Below are 15978 nucleotides of genomic sequence, written 5' to 3' on the forward strand. Positions count from 1 at the left end.
CATTTTAATTCAACAGCAAGTACAAAATGTGTCAAATGTCCGTCTGCTCCATGTTACAGTGGACTTTACGGTGTGATAACTTTAAAGGTCCACAGTGAAATGCTTCATTGTCAGTGTGTGGCATGGACATGTGAAACATTACATTTAGTATGTGATTGAACGTTTTCAATTGGATTTCAAAGCCTTGAAATGTGTTGCTGTAAAATGTTGGAAGACGTTACTGTAGGGCTGATGCTTCCACAGGAAATGATCTCATGCACACACACACAGCTGACTATGCCTGGCTTGGACGTAACTACATAGTGAGCCTGTATGCATACTCTCTCTTGCTCTCCTTTTGTCTTTCTCCTTCCCTCCCTCTTTCGATCCCTCTCTCTCTCCTTCCCTCCCTCTTTCGATCCCCCTCTCTCCCCTTCCCTCCCTCTTTCGATCCCCCTCTCTCTCCATCCCTCCCTCTTTTGATCCTTCTCTCTGTCCTTCCCTCCCTCTTTTGATCCCTCTCTCTCTCCATCCATCCCTCTTTTGATCCTTCTCTCTCCATCCCTCCCTCTTTTGATCCCCCTCTCTTTCCATCCCTCCCTCTTTTGATCCCCCTCTCTTTCCATCCCTCCCTCTTTTGATCCCCCTCTCTTTCCATCCCTCCCTCTTTTGATCCCCCTCTCTCTCCATCCCTCCCTCTTTTGATCCCCCTCTCTCTCCATCCCTCCCTCTTTTGATCCCCCTCTCTTTCCATCCCTCCCTCTTTTGATCCCTCTCTCTCTCCATCCCTCCCTCTTTTGATCCCTCTCTCTCTCCATCCCTCCCTCTTTTGATCCCTCTCTCTCTCCATCCCTCCCTCTTTTGATCCCCCTCTCTTTCCATCCCTCCTTCTTTTGATCCCCCTCTCTTTCCATCCCTCCTTCTTTTGATCCCCCTCTCTTTCCATCCCTCCCTCTTTTGATCCCCCTCTCTCTCCATCCCTCCCTCTTTTGATCCCTCTCTCGCTCCTTCCCTCGCTCTTTTAATCCCACTCTCTCTCCATCCCTCCCTCTTTTGATCCCTCTCTCGCTCCTTCCCTCCCTCTTTTGATCCCCCTATCTCTCCATCCCTCCCCCTCTCTCTCTCCATCCTTCTGGCTTCCAGCTGTATGACTTTTGTTCAAGTTTCTCTTGGCTGTCAACTGAAGGACTGAGCAGAACCAAGCCACAGTAAACACACAAACACACACACTGCCTCTCAGGTGGGGTAAAGCAGCCAGTGGTGACAGCCTCCCTAAGGACAGTATTACTGAGCGTGTCAAGGGAAGTATTTAGAAAACCACACACATGAAGTCTATGTGCAGTAGTACTAATCATAAGAACTGGCTTGTATTCTTTAGGCACCAAACGGAGGAAAACAGACTGAACCAATAAGAAACGCTCATTTTTGTTTTCCATTGTAAAACCTTTTGCTACGGTGTGCTCTAATGTATACGACCCTGGTTTATACCGTTGACCTCACTGTGTATCTGTGGAATGTCAACTGTTAGACCAACTAACTGGCACCATATTGTCGGGTGTTTGTTGCTGCTAATGCTCTGTTTGATGGATGAGGGAGGGAAACGTAAAGTGAAGGAACGAGGTGACTATTAGAAGGTGACTTAACACCAAAGACAGGACGACGGTAAACACCCCTCTGATGTCACTGACCCCTCTCGTTACTGTAGCGTGACCTTTCCCTGACCACAGGAAGCCATTTAAGTGTTTACTTATGTTTTGTTGGTTGAAGATGGGAGCCTCTCTATAGCATGAGTTGCTTAATCTGTTCTCTGAGGTTGTGTGATGGAAGCTAAGAATTGGGAGAATGGAGTGGGAATACTAGTTCTAGAACTGATAGGAGCCACATATAGACTATATTTCTACATGTACAGCTCTGCTATAGAACCTATATATATATATATACGTATTTATTATCTAAATACATGGCTCTGGAACAATACTGTCTTTTTGAGAAAAAATTGCCAGGCAAGGAGTACCTTACTGCAAGTGAGGAAGTAGAGCCTTGATTACATGCTGATGGGCTCTGTGGATGACTGTAGCTAGTTAGCCCTGGACTGGACTGGTGAGGATCTTGGTTGGAAGGATAGCCCTCCACTGTGGATGACTGTAGCTAGTTAGCCCTGGACTGGACTGGTGAGGATCTTGGTTGGAAGGATAGCCCTCCACTGTGGATGACTGTAGCTAGTTAGCCCTGGACTGGACTGGTGAGGATCTTGGTTGGTAGGATAGCCCTCCACTGTGAGATGACTGTAGCTAGTTAACCCTGGACTGGACTGCTGAGGATCTTGGTTGGAAGGATAGCCCTCCACTGTGGATGACTGTAGCTAGTTAGCCCTGGACTGGACTGGTGAGGATCTTGGTTGGTAGGCTAGCCCTCCACTGTGAGATGACTGTAGCTAGTTAGCCCTGGACTGGACTGGTGAGGATCTTGGTTGGTAGGCTAGCCCTCCACTGTGAGATGACTGTAGCTAGTTAGTCCTGGACTGGACAGGTGAGGATCTTGGTTGTTAGGCTAGCCCTCCACTGTGGATGACTGTAACTAGTTAGTTCTGGACTGGTGAGGATCTTGGTTGGTAGGCTAGCCATCCACTGTGGATGACTGTAGCTTGTTAGCCCTGGACTGGACTGGTGAGGATCTTGGTTGGAAGGATAGCCCTCCACTGTGAGATGACTGTAGCTAGTTAGCCCTGGACTAGACTGGTGAGGATCTTGGTTGGAAGGATAGCCCTCCACTGTGGATGACTGTAGCTAGTTAGCCCTGGACTAGACTGGGGAGGATCTTGGTTGGTAGGATAGCCCTCCACTGTGGATGACTGTAGCTAGTTAGCACTGGACTGGACTGGTGAGGATCTTGGTTGGTAGGCTAGCCCTCCACTGTGAGATGTGGTCATGCAGGGTGACACACAGCAAATAGACATTTAGAAAAAGAAAGAGAAATCATTAGTCTGACCGCAAGCTTGTAGTCTCTTGTTGTGTTGTGAGGCCTTTTCATTGTCAGAGGTCTGCTAGGGTAATGTGTGTCTGTGTGCACGCGCACACCACATACTGTATGTGTCCTGTGTGTTAGCCGAGTAGGAGGACATTCCTGTGGAGAGGAGAGAGGAATAAGACCAGGCAGTACTTCTGTCCTTTTCATTAATTTGGTCCACTCACATTCCTCTCTGGTCACATGATGGACATCCTGTAAGAGCAAAGGTCAAGCCATCGGGGCAAAAAGCCCTCAGGAGCCTTGTGAGTTCTAATGACACATTGATCAGACTCCCTTTTATGCTGCTGTGGAGAAACATTTTAGTTAGCTGGCCTGTATGTTCAAAATGAACCTTAAAGGGGTAGTTGAAACAATAACAAAACGATCGTCCTGCCTATGTTTCAGTAAAAAGCTGAGGGATGTGGCTGGAGAAATATAACCACGCTGAAATGCATCAAAAGAGATACGGATGCAGTGACTGACCATTCATGATATCAACGTTTGAACCAAGTTTTGAGGCTATACAGTGGACTAGCACAGGCTTACATGTTGGGTTCTGATAGGGTACGACCGTTCAAGAGTAAATGGGTGCATATCATAAAGTCAAGAAATATATGTAGCAACTGCAGATTGACCCTTTTAGCTAGGAGAGCTTTAGCTGCAGATCGAAGTTAGCCTCCAGGCTAATGTGAGTAGTACAGAATAGTACAATTGTTGCTTATCATGGGAATTAGCACACCGTGAAGTCATTTTGATGACGATTAGCTTGAGGCTAATGGGGTGACTTCTGTTCAGAATTAGTGATAGTTCTGGGTGACTCAGTATCTCCCCGAGGGGAGCAGTAGGGTCATGTGCTGACTGGGGGAGCGTTCTCTCAGGCTGCAGTCACAACCTCCTAAGATGGTGTTTATTTCCCTCTTTCCCACATAAAGAGCTATTGATGGCAAGGAGAAGGGATGGCTGAGGAGCTGGACTTGTGCATGTCACAAGGCACGGAAATGTCTTCAGTGATGAATAATTTACAGATGGGAAGTGTGTGTGTTGTTTATGACGGGTGTGTGTGTGTGCCGTTCCGTTCCGGCTTGAGAGAGAAGACAGGAATGAAAAGCTGTCTTTTATTCCTCTGGCCACACAAAATATTTTTCCATTTTTTTTGCTTTGTGTTTCTCAGAAGAGTAATCGTGATAAAAGGGACTGATAGAGACTCTGGTTGATACTAAATCCATGCATACAACACAAGATACTGCCATTACCTTTTACCCTCCCCACTGCCTCACCTCACATGTCAATATACTATCAGATACAGAGGTACCATACTCTGGAATTCATATCTTCACATGTCAATTTACTATCAGATACAGAGGTACCATACTCTGGAATTAATATCTTCACATGTCAATATATTATCAGATACAGAGGTACCATACTCTGGAATTCATATCTTCACATGTCAATTTACTATCAGATACAGAGGTACCATATTCTGGAATTCACATCTTCACATGTCAATTTACTATCAGATACAGAGGTACCATACTCTGGAATTCATATCTTCACATGTCAATTTACTATCAGATACAGAGGTACCATATTCTGGAATTCATATCTTCACATGTCAATTTACTATCAGATACAGAGGTACCATACTTTGGAATTCATATCTTTATATTGTCAATTTATTATCCCTCAATAACTTCAAGTGTAGACTAAGGATCAGCCTGATGAACCATACTACCCAGTAGTAGACTAGGGGTCAGCCTGATGAACCAAGCTACCCAGTAGTAGACTAGGGGTCAGCCTGATGAACCAAACTACCCAGTAGTAGACTAGGGGTCAGCCTGATGAACCACACTACCCAGTAGTAGACTAGGGGTCAGCCTGATGAACCAAACTACCCAGTAGTAGACTAGGGGTCAGCCTGATGAACCAAGCTACCCAGTAGTAGACTAGGGGTCAGCCTGATGAACCAAACTACCCAATAGTAGACTAGGGGTCAGCCTGATGAACCAAACTACCCAGTAGTAGACTAAGGGTCAGCCTGATGAACCAAACTACCCAGTAGTAGACTAGGGGTCAGGATGATGAACCAAACTACCCAGTAGTAGACTAGGGGTCAGCCAGATGAACCAAACAGCCCAGTAGTAGACTAGGGGTCAGCCTGATGAACCAAGCTACCCAGTAGTAGACTAGGGGTCAGCCTGATGAACCAAACTACCCAGTGGTAGACTAGGGGTCAGCCTGATGAACCAAGCTACCCAGTAGTAGTCTAGGGGTCAGCATGATGAACCAAACAGCCCAGTAGTAGACTAGGGGTCAGCCTGATAAACCAAGTTACCCAGTAGTAGACTAGGGGTCAGCCTGATGAACCAAGCTACCCAGTAGTAGACTAGGGGTCAGCATGATGAACCAAGCTACCCAGTAGTAGACTAGGGGTCAGCCTGATAAACCAAGCTACCCAGTAGTAGACTAGGGGTCAGCCTGATGAACCAAACTACCCAGTGGTGGACTAGGGATCAGCCTGATGAACCAAGCTACCCAGTAGTAGTCTAGGGGTCAGCATGATGAACCAAACAGCCCAGTAGTAGACTAGGGGTCAGCCTGATAAACCAAGTTACCCAGTAGTAGACTAGGGGTCAGCATGATGAACCAAGTTACCCAGTAGTAGTCTAGGGGTCAGCATGATGAACCAAGCTACCCAGTAGTAGACTAGGGGTCAGCCTGATAAACCAAGCTACCCAGTAGTAGACTAGGGGTCAGCCTGATGAACCAAGCTACCCAGTAGTAGACTAGGGGTCAGCCTGATGAACCAAGCTACCCAGTAGTAGACTAGGGGTCAGCCTGATGAACCAAACAGCCCAGTAGTAGACTAGGTGTCAGCATGATGAACCAAGCTACCCAGTAGTAGACTAGGTGTCAGCATGATGAACCAAGCTACCCAGTAGTAGACTAGGGGTCAGCCTGATGAAGCAAACAGCCCAGTAATCCCCTCCATGTAGCCTAACTCACACACGTATGTACACACATAAACAAAGTATACTAATGAAGAAAAAACATGTTTTGGTGCTGGTTTTCATATAAGCCCTTTTGGGCTTCCAACCTTACCTGCACCATGTTTTTACCAGTTTCTTTTAGTAGTACGGTTTATGTATTTCACTTGTTTTCTTTGGTGCAAATAAATGAAACCTAAAACACTCCCAGAAAAAGAATAGACACTTCTACAGATAGCATCGCCACAGACAAAGACAACTGGTAGAGAAGAAAATAACACTTTAGACTGTTGATACACCCCCCACATACAGTACCTGTTGGTTTCTCCAGTGACATTAACACCTCAACAAAACAGCATCCCATTGGTGCAGCTCTAACAACAACCAGTAGGAGATGCTGTTACCCAGGTGGTTCTCTCCCAGACTCAGGTAAATAGGTAGGTATTCCACACAGGTCTTTATCTCTTCCAGACTCAGGTAAATAGGTAGGTATTCCACACAGGTCTTTATCTCTTCCAGATTCAGGTAAATAGGTAGGTATTCCACACAGGTCTTTATCTCTTCCAGATTCAGGTAACTAGGTAGGTATTCCACACAGGTCTTTATCTCTTCCAGATTCAGGTAAATAGAGGTCTTTATCTCTTCCAGACTCAGGTAAATAGGTAGGTATTCCACACAGGTCTTTATCTCTTCCAGATTCATGTAACTAGGTAGGTATTTTCCACAGGTGGTTATCTCTCCCACACTCGGGTAACTAGGCAGGTATTCCCCACTGTCTGTAAGAGATTACATTACACTTCTTATACATGACTTGACAAAGGCGTATATGTCCTGTCCTGTTAGATTTATGTCAACAGCTTTGTGTCACTAGGGACGTCCTGATCGTATCGCAGCGTAGCCCTGTTGTCTTGATGTTGTCATAGAAATAAGATGGCTCACAATATTGCCATCCCACTGTATAGATATCTCAGTGTAGGACATCTCCTGTCCACTCCATCTGCTTTGTCAGTAAACATGTGGTCAGATTGTGGATCAGTTATACCACTGTGCTGGCCTTTTTTTTACAGAATAAATGACTGGGAGGTAATAGATATGGAGTGTGTGACTCTCTTTGTTTTTATAGCTTCCAGTTTATTCTCAGTTAGTCAGCACCTCTACACTAAATCATTTTCTATGGGTGTGTGCCAGCTCATTCTTTTTATTAGACTGTGCTGGCTATGTATATACAGTACAGTACATACTTCATCTATGTATATACAGTACATAATCTATGTACATACAGTACATACTTCATCTATGTACATACAGTACATACTTCATCTATGTACATACAGTACATACTTCATCTATGTACATACAGTACATACTTCATCTATGTACATACAGTACATAATCTATGTACATACAGTACATACTTCATCTATGTACATTCGGTACATACTTCATCTATGTACATTCGGTACATACTTCATCTATGTACATACAGTACATACTTCATCTATGTACATACAGTACATACTTCATCTATGTACATTCGGTACATACTTCATCTATGTACATACAGTACATACTTCATCTATGTACATACAGTACATACTTCATCTATGTTGCTAATAGAAATACAGGAGCAAACAGACAAGGTGTGGGGATTTCTATTACAATTTATTATTGTATAATAATAATACTTTTTTGGTACTGTTTAACCCTTTTTCTTCCCAATTTCTTGATATCCAATTGGTTGTTAGTCTTGTCCCATTGTTGCAACTACCGTACAGACTCGGAAGATGCGGAGGTCGAGAGTAGAGGTCGACCAATTCTGATTTTTCAGCGCCGATACCAAAAAAGACGATACCGATTAAGCAGTGTGTTTTTTTTATTGTGTTTTTATATATATATATATATATATATATATATATATATATATATATATATATATATATATATATATATATATATATATATATTTGTAATAATGACAATTACAGCAATACTGAATGAACACTTTTTGTTTTAACTTAATATAATACAAAAATACAAAACATTTAGTCTCAAATAAATAATGAAACATGTTCAATTTGGTTTAAATAATGCAAAAAAGCAGTGTTGGAGAAGAAAGTAAAAGTGCAATATGTGCCATGTAAAAAGCTAACGTTTAAGTTCCTTGCTCAGAACATGAGAACATTTGAAAGCTGGTGGTTCCTTTTAACATGAGACTTCAATATTCCCAGGTAAGAAGTTTTCGGTTGTAGTTATTTTAGGAATTATAGGACTATTTCTTTCTATATCATTTGTATTTCATATTCCTTTGACTATTGGATGTTCTTATAGGCACTTTAGTATTGCCAGCCTAATCTCGGGAGTTGATAGGCTTGAAGTCATAAACAGCGCTGTGCCTCAAGCATTGCTAAGAGCTGCTAGCAAACGCAGTAAAGTTTGAATGAATGCTTACGAGCCTGCTGCTGCCTACCACCGCTCAGTCAGACTGCTCTATCAAATATCAAATCATAGACTTAATTATCATATAATATACACAGAAATACGAGCCTTAGGTCATTAATATGGTCAAATCCGGAAACTCATTTTGAAAACAAAATGTTTATTATTTCAGTGAAATACGCGACCGTTCCATATTTTATCTAACGGGTGGCATCCCTAAGTCTAAATATTGCTGTTACATTGCACACCCGTCAATGTTATGTCATAATTATGTATGTTAGGAAGAAATGGTCTTCACACAGTTTGCAACGAGCCAGGCGGCCCAAACTGCTGCATATAGCCTGACTCTGCATGCACTGAACTCAAGAGAAGTGACACAATTTCCCAAGTTAATATTGCCTGCTAACATGAACTTCTTTTAACTAAATATACAGGTTTAAAAATATATATATACTTGTGTATTGATTTTAAGAAAGGCATTGATGTTTATGGTTAGGTACATTGGTGCAACGATGGTGATATTTTTTGCGAATCCGTTTTTGTTAAATCACCACCCGTTTGGCCATGTAGTCTGTGATTCATTGATAAATTAACAGAAACCACGTTGATTAAATGCAACGCTGAACAAGCTAGTTAAACTAGTAATATAATCAACCATGTGTAGTTAACTAGTAATTATGTGAAGATTGATTGTTTTTTTATAAGATAAGTTTAATGTTAGCTAGCAACTTACCTTGGCTCCTTGCTGCACTCACGTAACAAGTGGTCAGCCTGCCACGCAGTCTCCTCGTGGATTGCAATGTAATCGGCCATAATCGGTGTCCAAAAATGCTGATTACCGATTGTTATGAAAACTTGAGCGAGATGGGACAAGGACATCCCAGCTGGCAAACCCTCACCTAACCCGGACGACGCTGGTCCTATTGTGTACCGCCTCATGGGTCTCCCGGTCATGGCCAGCTGCAACACAGCCCGGGATCGAACCCGGATCTGTAGAGACGCCTCTAGAACTGCGTTGCAGTGCCTCAGACCCCTGCGCCACTCGGGAGACCCAGTATTTTGTTTCTTGTTTCGTTTCTTGTCCCCAGCATCTGTGAGTTTGTTCTTTACTTCCACTACTTTGGTAATGTATACATACTTGACTAAAGGTGTGGGACCAGCAGCAAGATGGTTTGGGACCAGCAGCAAGCCTGAGCCAGGCAGTAGTGTTTTTATGCAGAGGGAAAGTCAGTGAGGTAAGGTCTGGAGTAACTAGAACAGACCTTCCCATTGACGTTAATGTCATTCTAGTTCAGTGGTCTGCTTTACGTAACTCCACTCTATGGATGATTCACTGTAGTGCTCTGCTGGGTTTATATCAGCATGTTAGAGGAAGTACTTCCTCCTTTCCCAGAGCTCTGCGCCCATATGACACCCCTATACACACACACACACGATTTCCTGTCTTTTCTTGTCTTTTCTGACAGGAGGGCCCAGAAGGATATACTGCTGAGGTAAAATAAGTGTTTTAGTTCAAAATGAACCCCAGGAAGCTTTGTATTTCTGGTGATTAATTCAACTCCCACATCTTTCACATTGACGACAATAGAGGGCATTGGCTGATTCTGTTCCCACTGTACACTAAACATTATACTTTCTAACGTAGGCCTAGTGTTTTCTAGAAACTCTCCAACCTTTTTCATTATCATCTAAAACTCAAAACTGATGCTAGATCAGCACTTATACTCAGACACTTACGGGCCCAACTACATTGGAACTTGACTTCTCTCTTCGAAAGGGATTGTTAGTGTTAAAGAATGTAGTGAAGGTGTAGAATGACTACAATGCAGACAGGACTCGACAGAACTGCTTTTCCCACTAAAATTTGCGTGAGCCAGCCTTCACATGCCCTTATTTTGGGTTTCCCCGTATACTGTATGGGAACAATAGTGGTCCTGTTTGGTCTCTCGGTCTTCTCCTTTCTCTCCTTCTCTCTCCGTCCTCCTGAGGCGGCCCACTGAATACTCAGCCTTCAGTCTGGAAACCTGTGGGACACAAGTTGGTTATTCACGTCGGTCCTTTTCTCCTCTCAATCTCTCTCCACAAACACACACACTCCTGTACACACACACACACACCTCAATCAGGCTATTCACTTTGTGCTTTCTCACACTCCTCTCCTCTCTGTCTGTACATCCCACCTACACAGACTGGAGAAATGGTCTGGAACTGGTTTCCTACTCCTATGATGTGGCCCTGTTCCTCTATCTGCTCTCTGTGCATTTCAGATGTGTATGATTGCGGAACATTTGCTTGAAATTCAGTCATAAGATCCATGTAATCTGATATTTAGCTGAACATTTCTGATTGGAACCATAGTTGAACAAACCAAATGTGATTTGAAACATTGAAAAGGCCATGTTTCTTCAATCTATACATTGTGTTTCTATGGTCTGAAAGCCCCACTGCTGCACACGCACGGGGAGGTCAGCCAAGCAGCTCTCCACTGTCCCTGCCAAGACCTGTCTCCATCTAGCCCAGTAACATCAGCCCACAGGGCCCCTGCTATTGGGTTTCTGGCACTGCGTCTCCGTCAAACGAAGATCTTTCATCTTGGAAAGCCCATGTTCTCCGCAGGGCAGCCACTCAAATGGAGTCGATACTAAAGGCACGAGCCAAGTTGTGCCGATCAAACAAATTATGGTTGTCTTTAGCTCTGGCATCACTCTGTGTTCACAGTCAGTTTGGAGTCAAAGTTGTTTAGGAGAGACTGTTGGACTTATTTTGTGATGCAGTTTTTGCCAATGAGAAAAACACGTGTCGTTCAATGTCTGATCATACAATAAGATGATGTCCCTCTACTATGTCCTTCAGTTGGGCCTCTCTGCTGACATATCTGCTTTCAGACAGGATACAGCTAGCCTGGTCCCAGATCAGCTTGTGCTGTCTTGCCAACTATGGCCTTTGAAGTAGACGAGACTGCACAAACAGATCTTGGACCAGGTTTGGTTAGGATATAGCTGGTTTGATATTTAGTGACTGTGACTTCAGTAGGCTTGGCTGGGGTGAATTAGGGACTGGTGAATCTCTGGGGAGGTCGGAGGAGGAATGGTGGTGGGGGGTGGAAGAGCAGTGCATTAGCCTTGTTCCCACTGCAGAAATACAGTGTGTTATCAATGTTGAGGGTGTAGTAATGTACAGAATAAAGCCAATCCTTCCACAGTCCTCTGGGCCCCAGGGACCCCTGCTAGATGCTCAGCTATGAAGAGATGACAGAGATGACAGAGAGGGGAGAGATGGAGGGAGAGAACAGAGGAATGAAAAAGAGACAAGCCTAGAAAGAGGGGCCAAGTTTTGAGTGGAAAGCTAGACTTCGAGAAGTGAGGGGAGGGTTGTACAGTACAACATTTTGTCTTTAAGATTCAGTCTTCTCAGAACTTTACAGCAGGACAACACGGAGCAGCTCCTGGCAAACAAGACCAGGACACACTGAGTTTTGTAAGTACTCCTGTGTGTGTGTGTGTGGGTTTGTGTGTGGGTTTGTGTGTGTGTGTGGGTTTGTGCGTGCTTGTGCGTGCGACTCTGCCTAGCAAATGGTCTTCATTAGAGCCAAGTCAAAACTCTTCCTGTAATTCTGATGGCATGTTACCATGTTTACCTAAAGTAAGGCCTCTCGACTGACAGGGAGGGAAGAACTCTCTTGCTCCAGTACTCTCTCTCCCTCTTGCTCCAGTACTCTCTCTCCCTCTTGCTCCAGTACACTCTCTCCCTCTTGCTCCAGTACTCTCGCTCCCTCTTGCTCCAGTACACTCTCTCCCTCTTGTTCCAGTACTCTCTCTCCCTCTTGCTCCAGTACTCTCTCTCCCTCTTGCTCCAGTACTCTCTCTCCCTCTTGCTCCAGTACTCTCTCTCCCTCTTGTTCCAGTACTCTCTCTCCCTCTTGCTCCAGTACTCTCTCTCCCTCTTGCTCCAGTACTCTCTCGCTCCACAGCGTTTTTGTTATCCTGTAAAAGTTGTATAGTGCTCTCTCTCCCTCTCTTTGACTTGTCCTGTCTAATGGATAGTGATGAGAGTTACTGTTGTGTTGGAGGGACCCAGGCGGCTCTGGTTACGGAGGAATCTTCAATCTGCACATGCTCAGTCTACACTACCCTGGTACTGACCGGATCAATCTGGCACAGCGCTTAGCAACACAGCTGGGAAAGCTTCAGCGAATAGGTGGCTCTAAAACTCTCAGAAAAGACAGCGACTCTGTGATGAAGTCAAACTTGTGCTCTGAAAACCACAGAACTCTCTGACGGTTTATCTACTTAGTGGTCCCCTCTTTAAACATAGTTTCTCTGCATTTACTGATTTTACACACACACACACACACACACACACAATACAGGGCTTTGAAATAGGGCGCCTGAGTTAGAGAATTCAGGGCTTCTTATAAACATTGTAAAACGGACTAAATACACCCAGGATTTATTTTTACTCCCAGTTGATCGCACCTCTGACCCCGAGCAGGAAGTGGGGAGCTGGCTGGGTGTGTGTTGAGGGAGTATTAGGCTAGAGTAAGGCATTGTGTAAATCTGCCTCACTAATGGCACCTTATTCCCTATGTAGTGCACTACTTTTGACCAGAGCCCTATGGGAATTGGGTGCCATTTGGCACACTGTCTAATTGTTAAGTGGATGTGGGCTCTTCAGGGCTGGTGTGTGAGGGTTGCACATATACTGGGACCTGTCATGAATCTACAACCATGGCATTTTGGGGGGAGATTCTGGTAATCTGTCCAAGGTTACTTTTTCCAGTTGCTCACTTTCTCCTCCTGTTCAGAGAAAACATTGAGCTTCTTACATAAATTACCCGAAGACTTTTCACAAAGTACAGACTCAATCATTTCCCTCGACCAGCAAGGTTTGTGATGAATGAAACCAAATAAAGCCATCCATCCAGAAACAGTAGTTGCTGTTGTTGAATGAGGTAAATGTGAAAACGTGATCCCTTTCATCCCCAAAAAACTCAGGTGATGGATTGTGTGTGTGTGTGTGTTAGACATGTGGTGCTTTAGCCCCTGGTAGGTATATAATTTCACTTCCTGTGTGGCCAGAAACACAGCTGTTTCCTTCACTCTTTAATCACAGACAACCAGTTGTATCAAAGAACCTACTGAGACATACCTCTCCCTGGAGCAGTATGTACACCACCGCAGTAGAAACTAGAACCGCAGTAGAAACTAGAACCACTGCAGTAGAAACTAGAACCACTGCAGTAGAAACTAGAACCCCCGTAGAAACTAGAACCGCAGTAGAAACTAGAACCGCAGTTGAAACTAGAACCACAGTAGAAACTAGAACCGCAGTAGAAACTAGAACCACTGCAGTAGAAACTAGAACCCCCGTAGAAACTAGAACCGCAGTAGAAACTAGAACCACTGCAGGAGAAACTAGACCCACTGCAGTAGAAACTAGAACCACTGTAGAACTGGGATTTAAAGGGAGAAAATCTCCTTTAATCTTTAATGATCAAGGATTAAAGCCATACTCCTGAATGTTTGTTTTAGCCGAACAGCAGCCCCACTGAGTGGTTTGTCAATGCCATAAAGCTGAGCGATGGGGCTATGGTGGTCAAATTGTGGTCAAAAAGAATGACAAGATGTTATCCCTTTCTCGGTATGGACACAGTGTTGCAACACATCAACCTGCTACACAGTTACAGTACTAAATATTTAACCTACTTCTCAATCCTCCTCATCCATTGTTGGCTGTAGCTCCCACAATAGCAAGTAAACACGTGTCATCATGTTTATTTGGGCCCGCTAGTCCTCTGGTATGTGTTGTGAAATGATTGGGATCCTCTGAATTCCAGGAACAAAGGGCTGGAGCAGGTCATTGGAGGGTTGTAAATCAGGGACAGACAGGAGGACCAGGGGGGTGGACAGGCTGGCTTCTCTCAAACCTGTGGCCAGAGGCTAGGGGGAAGGATGAGGGGTAGAGAAGCAGGGACGGTGTGTCTATACACACACACACACACACACACACACACACACACACAAATGGCTAGGCATCAGCCGAACCAAAGCATGTGGAAGCCTTAAGAATGAGTGTGCTCTCATACTCCCTTAAAAGAACTTTGCTTGAAAAACAAACAAGAAAAAAGTGGCAATAGTACTGTTTGTCCATCTTGAGATGCCGTAGCCAGTATACACTTCATCAAAATGGTCAGAATGAATCTAATATTTAGATTGTTGTTGCGTATTTGTACATCTAACTAATATGTTTGGTACAGTATTGGAAGTAAAAAAATGTAGCATGAAAACGAGTCGTCTAGCGTTGAATGACAACAAACACTTAATTGAAGAATCCCTACTGTTGACCAATAACCGACGAATGTGCGTAGATTTCGGCTCACGGCCTTCAGCTTGCCTCGAGATAATATTGTGTGCACGAACAGCAGAAAAATGTCGTCATAATATACAGTACCAGTCAAAAGTTTGGACAGACCTACTCATTCAAGGGTTTTTCTTTATTTTCATTATTTCATAGTTTTGATGTCTTCACTATTCTACAATGTAGAAAATAGAAACAAATAAATAAAAACCCTTGAATGAGTAGGTGTGTTTTTTGACTGATACTGTATGCACAAACTATTCCCAACTGTTTCAGATGGGAAGCATGAGAAGCGTTTATCCTCTCTGAAGACGTTTCATGTTGAGGGGAGGGTGGTGTGAGTGAGAGGGGGGTGGTGTGAGTGAGAGGGGGGTGTGGCATGCCTGTGGTCCAGTGTCACATGACGGGGTGAGGTGGGAGGGGCCGTGGGGTTCCTCGGTGACTGGACTGGCTCTCACTAGGGGGCTGCTCTTCAGCACGGGACAACACACACGGTGAGTTTGCGGTTCTGCCTCCCTCGCAGTGTGTACTGTGTGTGTGGTTTCCTTGTTCTCCCCTCTCTTTTTCTCTGCTTTTGTTTTTCTCCCTTCGTCTCTTCTAGTTTCCTGTTTGTCTGTGGTACAGTACTAGCTCGCTCTTTACTCTGCTGCCGCGGAGCACCACTACTGTGTGTGAGTGTGCCTCTTTCTGTGTTTATGTTAGTGTGTATTTGTTTGTCTTGATAGAAAGTTCCACTCAGATGTACTGAGGTATGACTGTAGAGGGGAATAGGCTTTTTGTGAAGTTTCTCTGTTGTACTGTACTCCCGAAACCCGGCATTGGTTCATCCTCTAGTTTTTCTCTGTTGTTCTGAGCTCTTGGGGGTTTGGGGGTGGAGCAGGGGAGCACAGAGTGGAGGGATGTGGGGGGGGTTCGGGGATATGAATTTTGTGTGTGTCTCTAACATGGCGTCTGCAGCTCCAGGGCCCTGTAATCAACCCTGGGAGGTGAGGGGCTGTTTGCATAAACCACTGCTTCTCTGCTGCTGCCATGTTTCATTATGTTCCTCTGTTTCTGCTCTGGTTAATTTCAGCTCTCCTTTCCCCTCGTTCCGTCTTGTCTCTAACGACATGATCCACACATGGGGCTGTGTAGTGCTGGACATTGATCCATGACATTGCTGTATTGCATACAGACCAGGTACAGAACATGGAGAGAGGCAGTGCAGTATAGT

At 44.4% G+C, this 15978-nt stretch overlaps 1 protein-coding gene across 12 annotated transcripts in view; it reads left to right on the forward strand.

Annotated features, from left to right (window-relative positions):
* LOC149979447 (septin-9-like) overlaps positions 1-15978 on the forward strand; it is a 162887-nt gene that overhangs the window by 93358 nt on the left and 53551 nt on the right. For 2 of the 12 annotated variants that reach the window (XR_016485414.1, XM_090194110.1), the window contains exon 1: positions 11779-11885. The exons of 8 other annotated variants lie outside the window; for them this stretch is intronic. The gene's annotated coding sequence lies outside the window, so the exon portion shown is untranslated. Of the gene's footprint in view, positions 1-11778; positions 11886-15039; positions 15260-15978 lie in introns of those variants that run through there. 2 more of the 12 variants (XR_016485413.1, XM_090194109.1) reach the window with 2 other exon arrangements.

This window comes from Oncorhynchus mykiss, chromosome 12 (genome assembly GCF_057628025.1).
Source record: "Oncorhynchus mykiss isolate SJ-2025 chromosome 12, ASM5762802v1, whole genome shotgun sequence".
NCBI classification, from domain to species: Eukaryota; Metazoa; Chordata; class Actinopteri; order Salmoniformes; family Salmonidae; genus Oncorhynchus; species Oncorhynchus mykiss.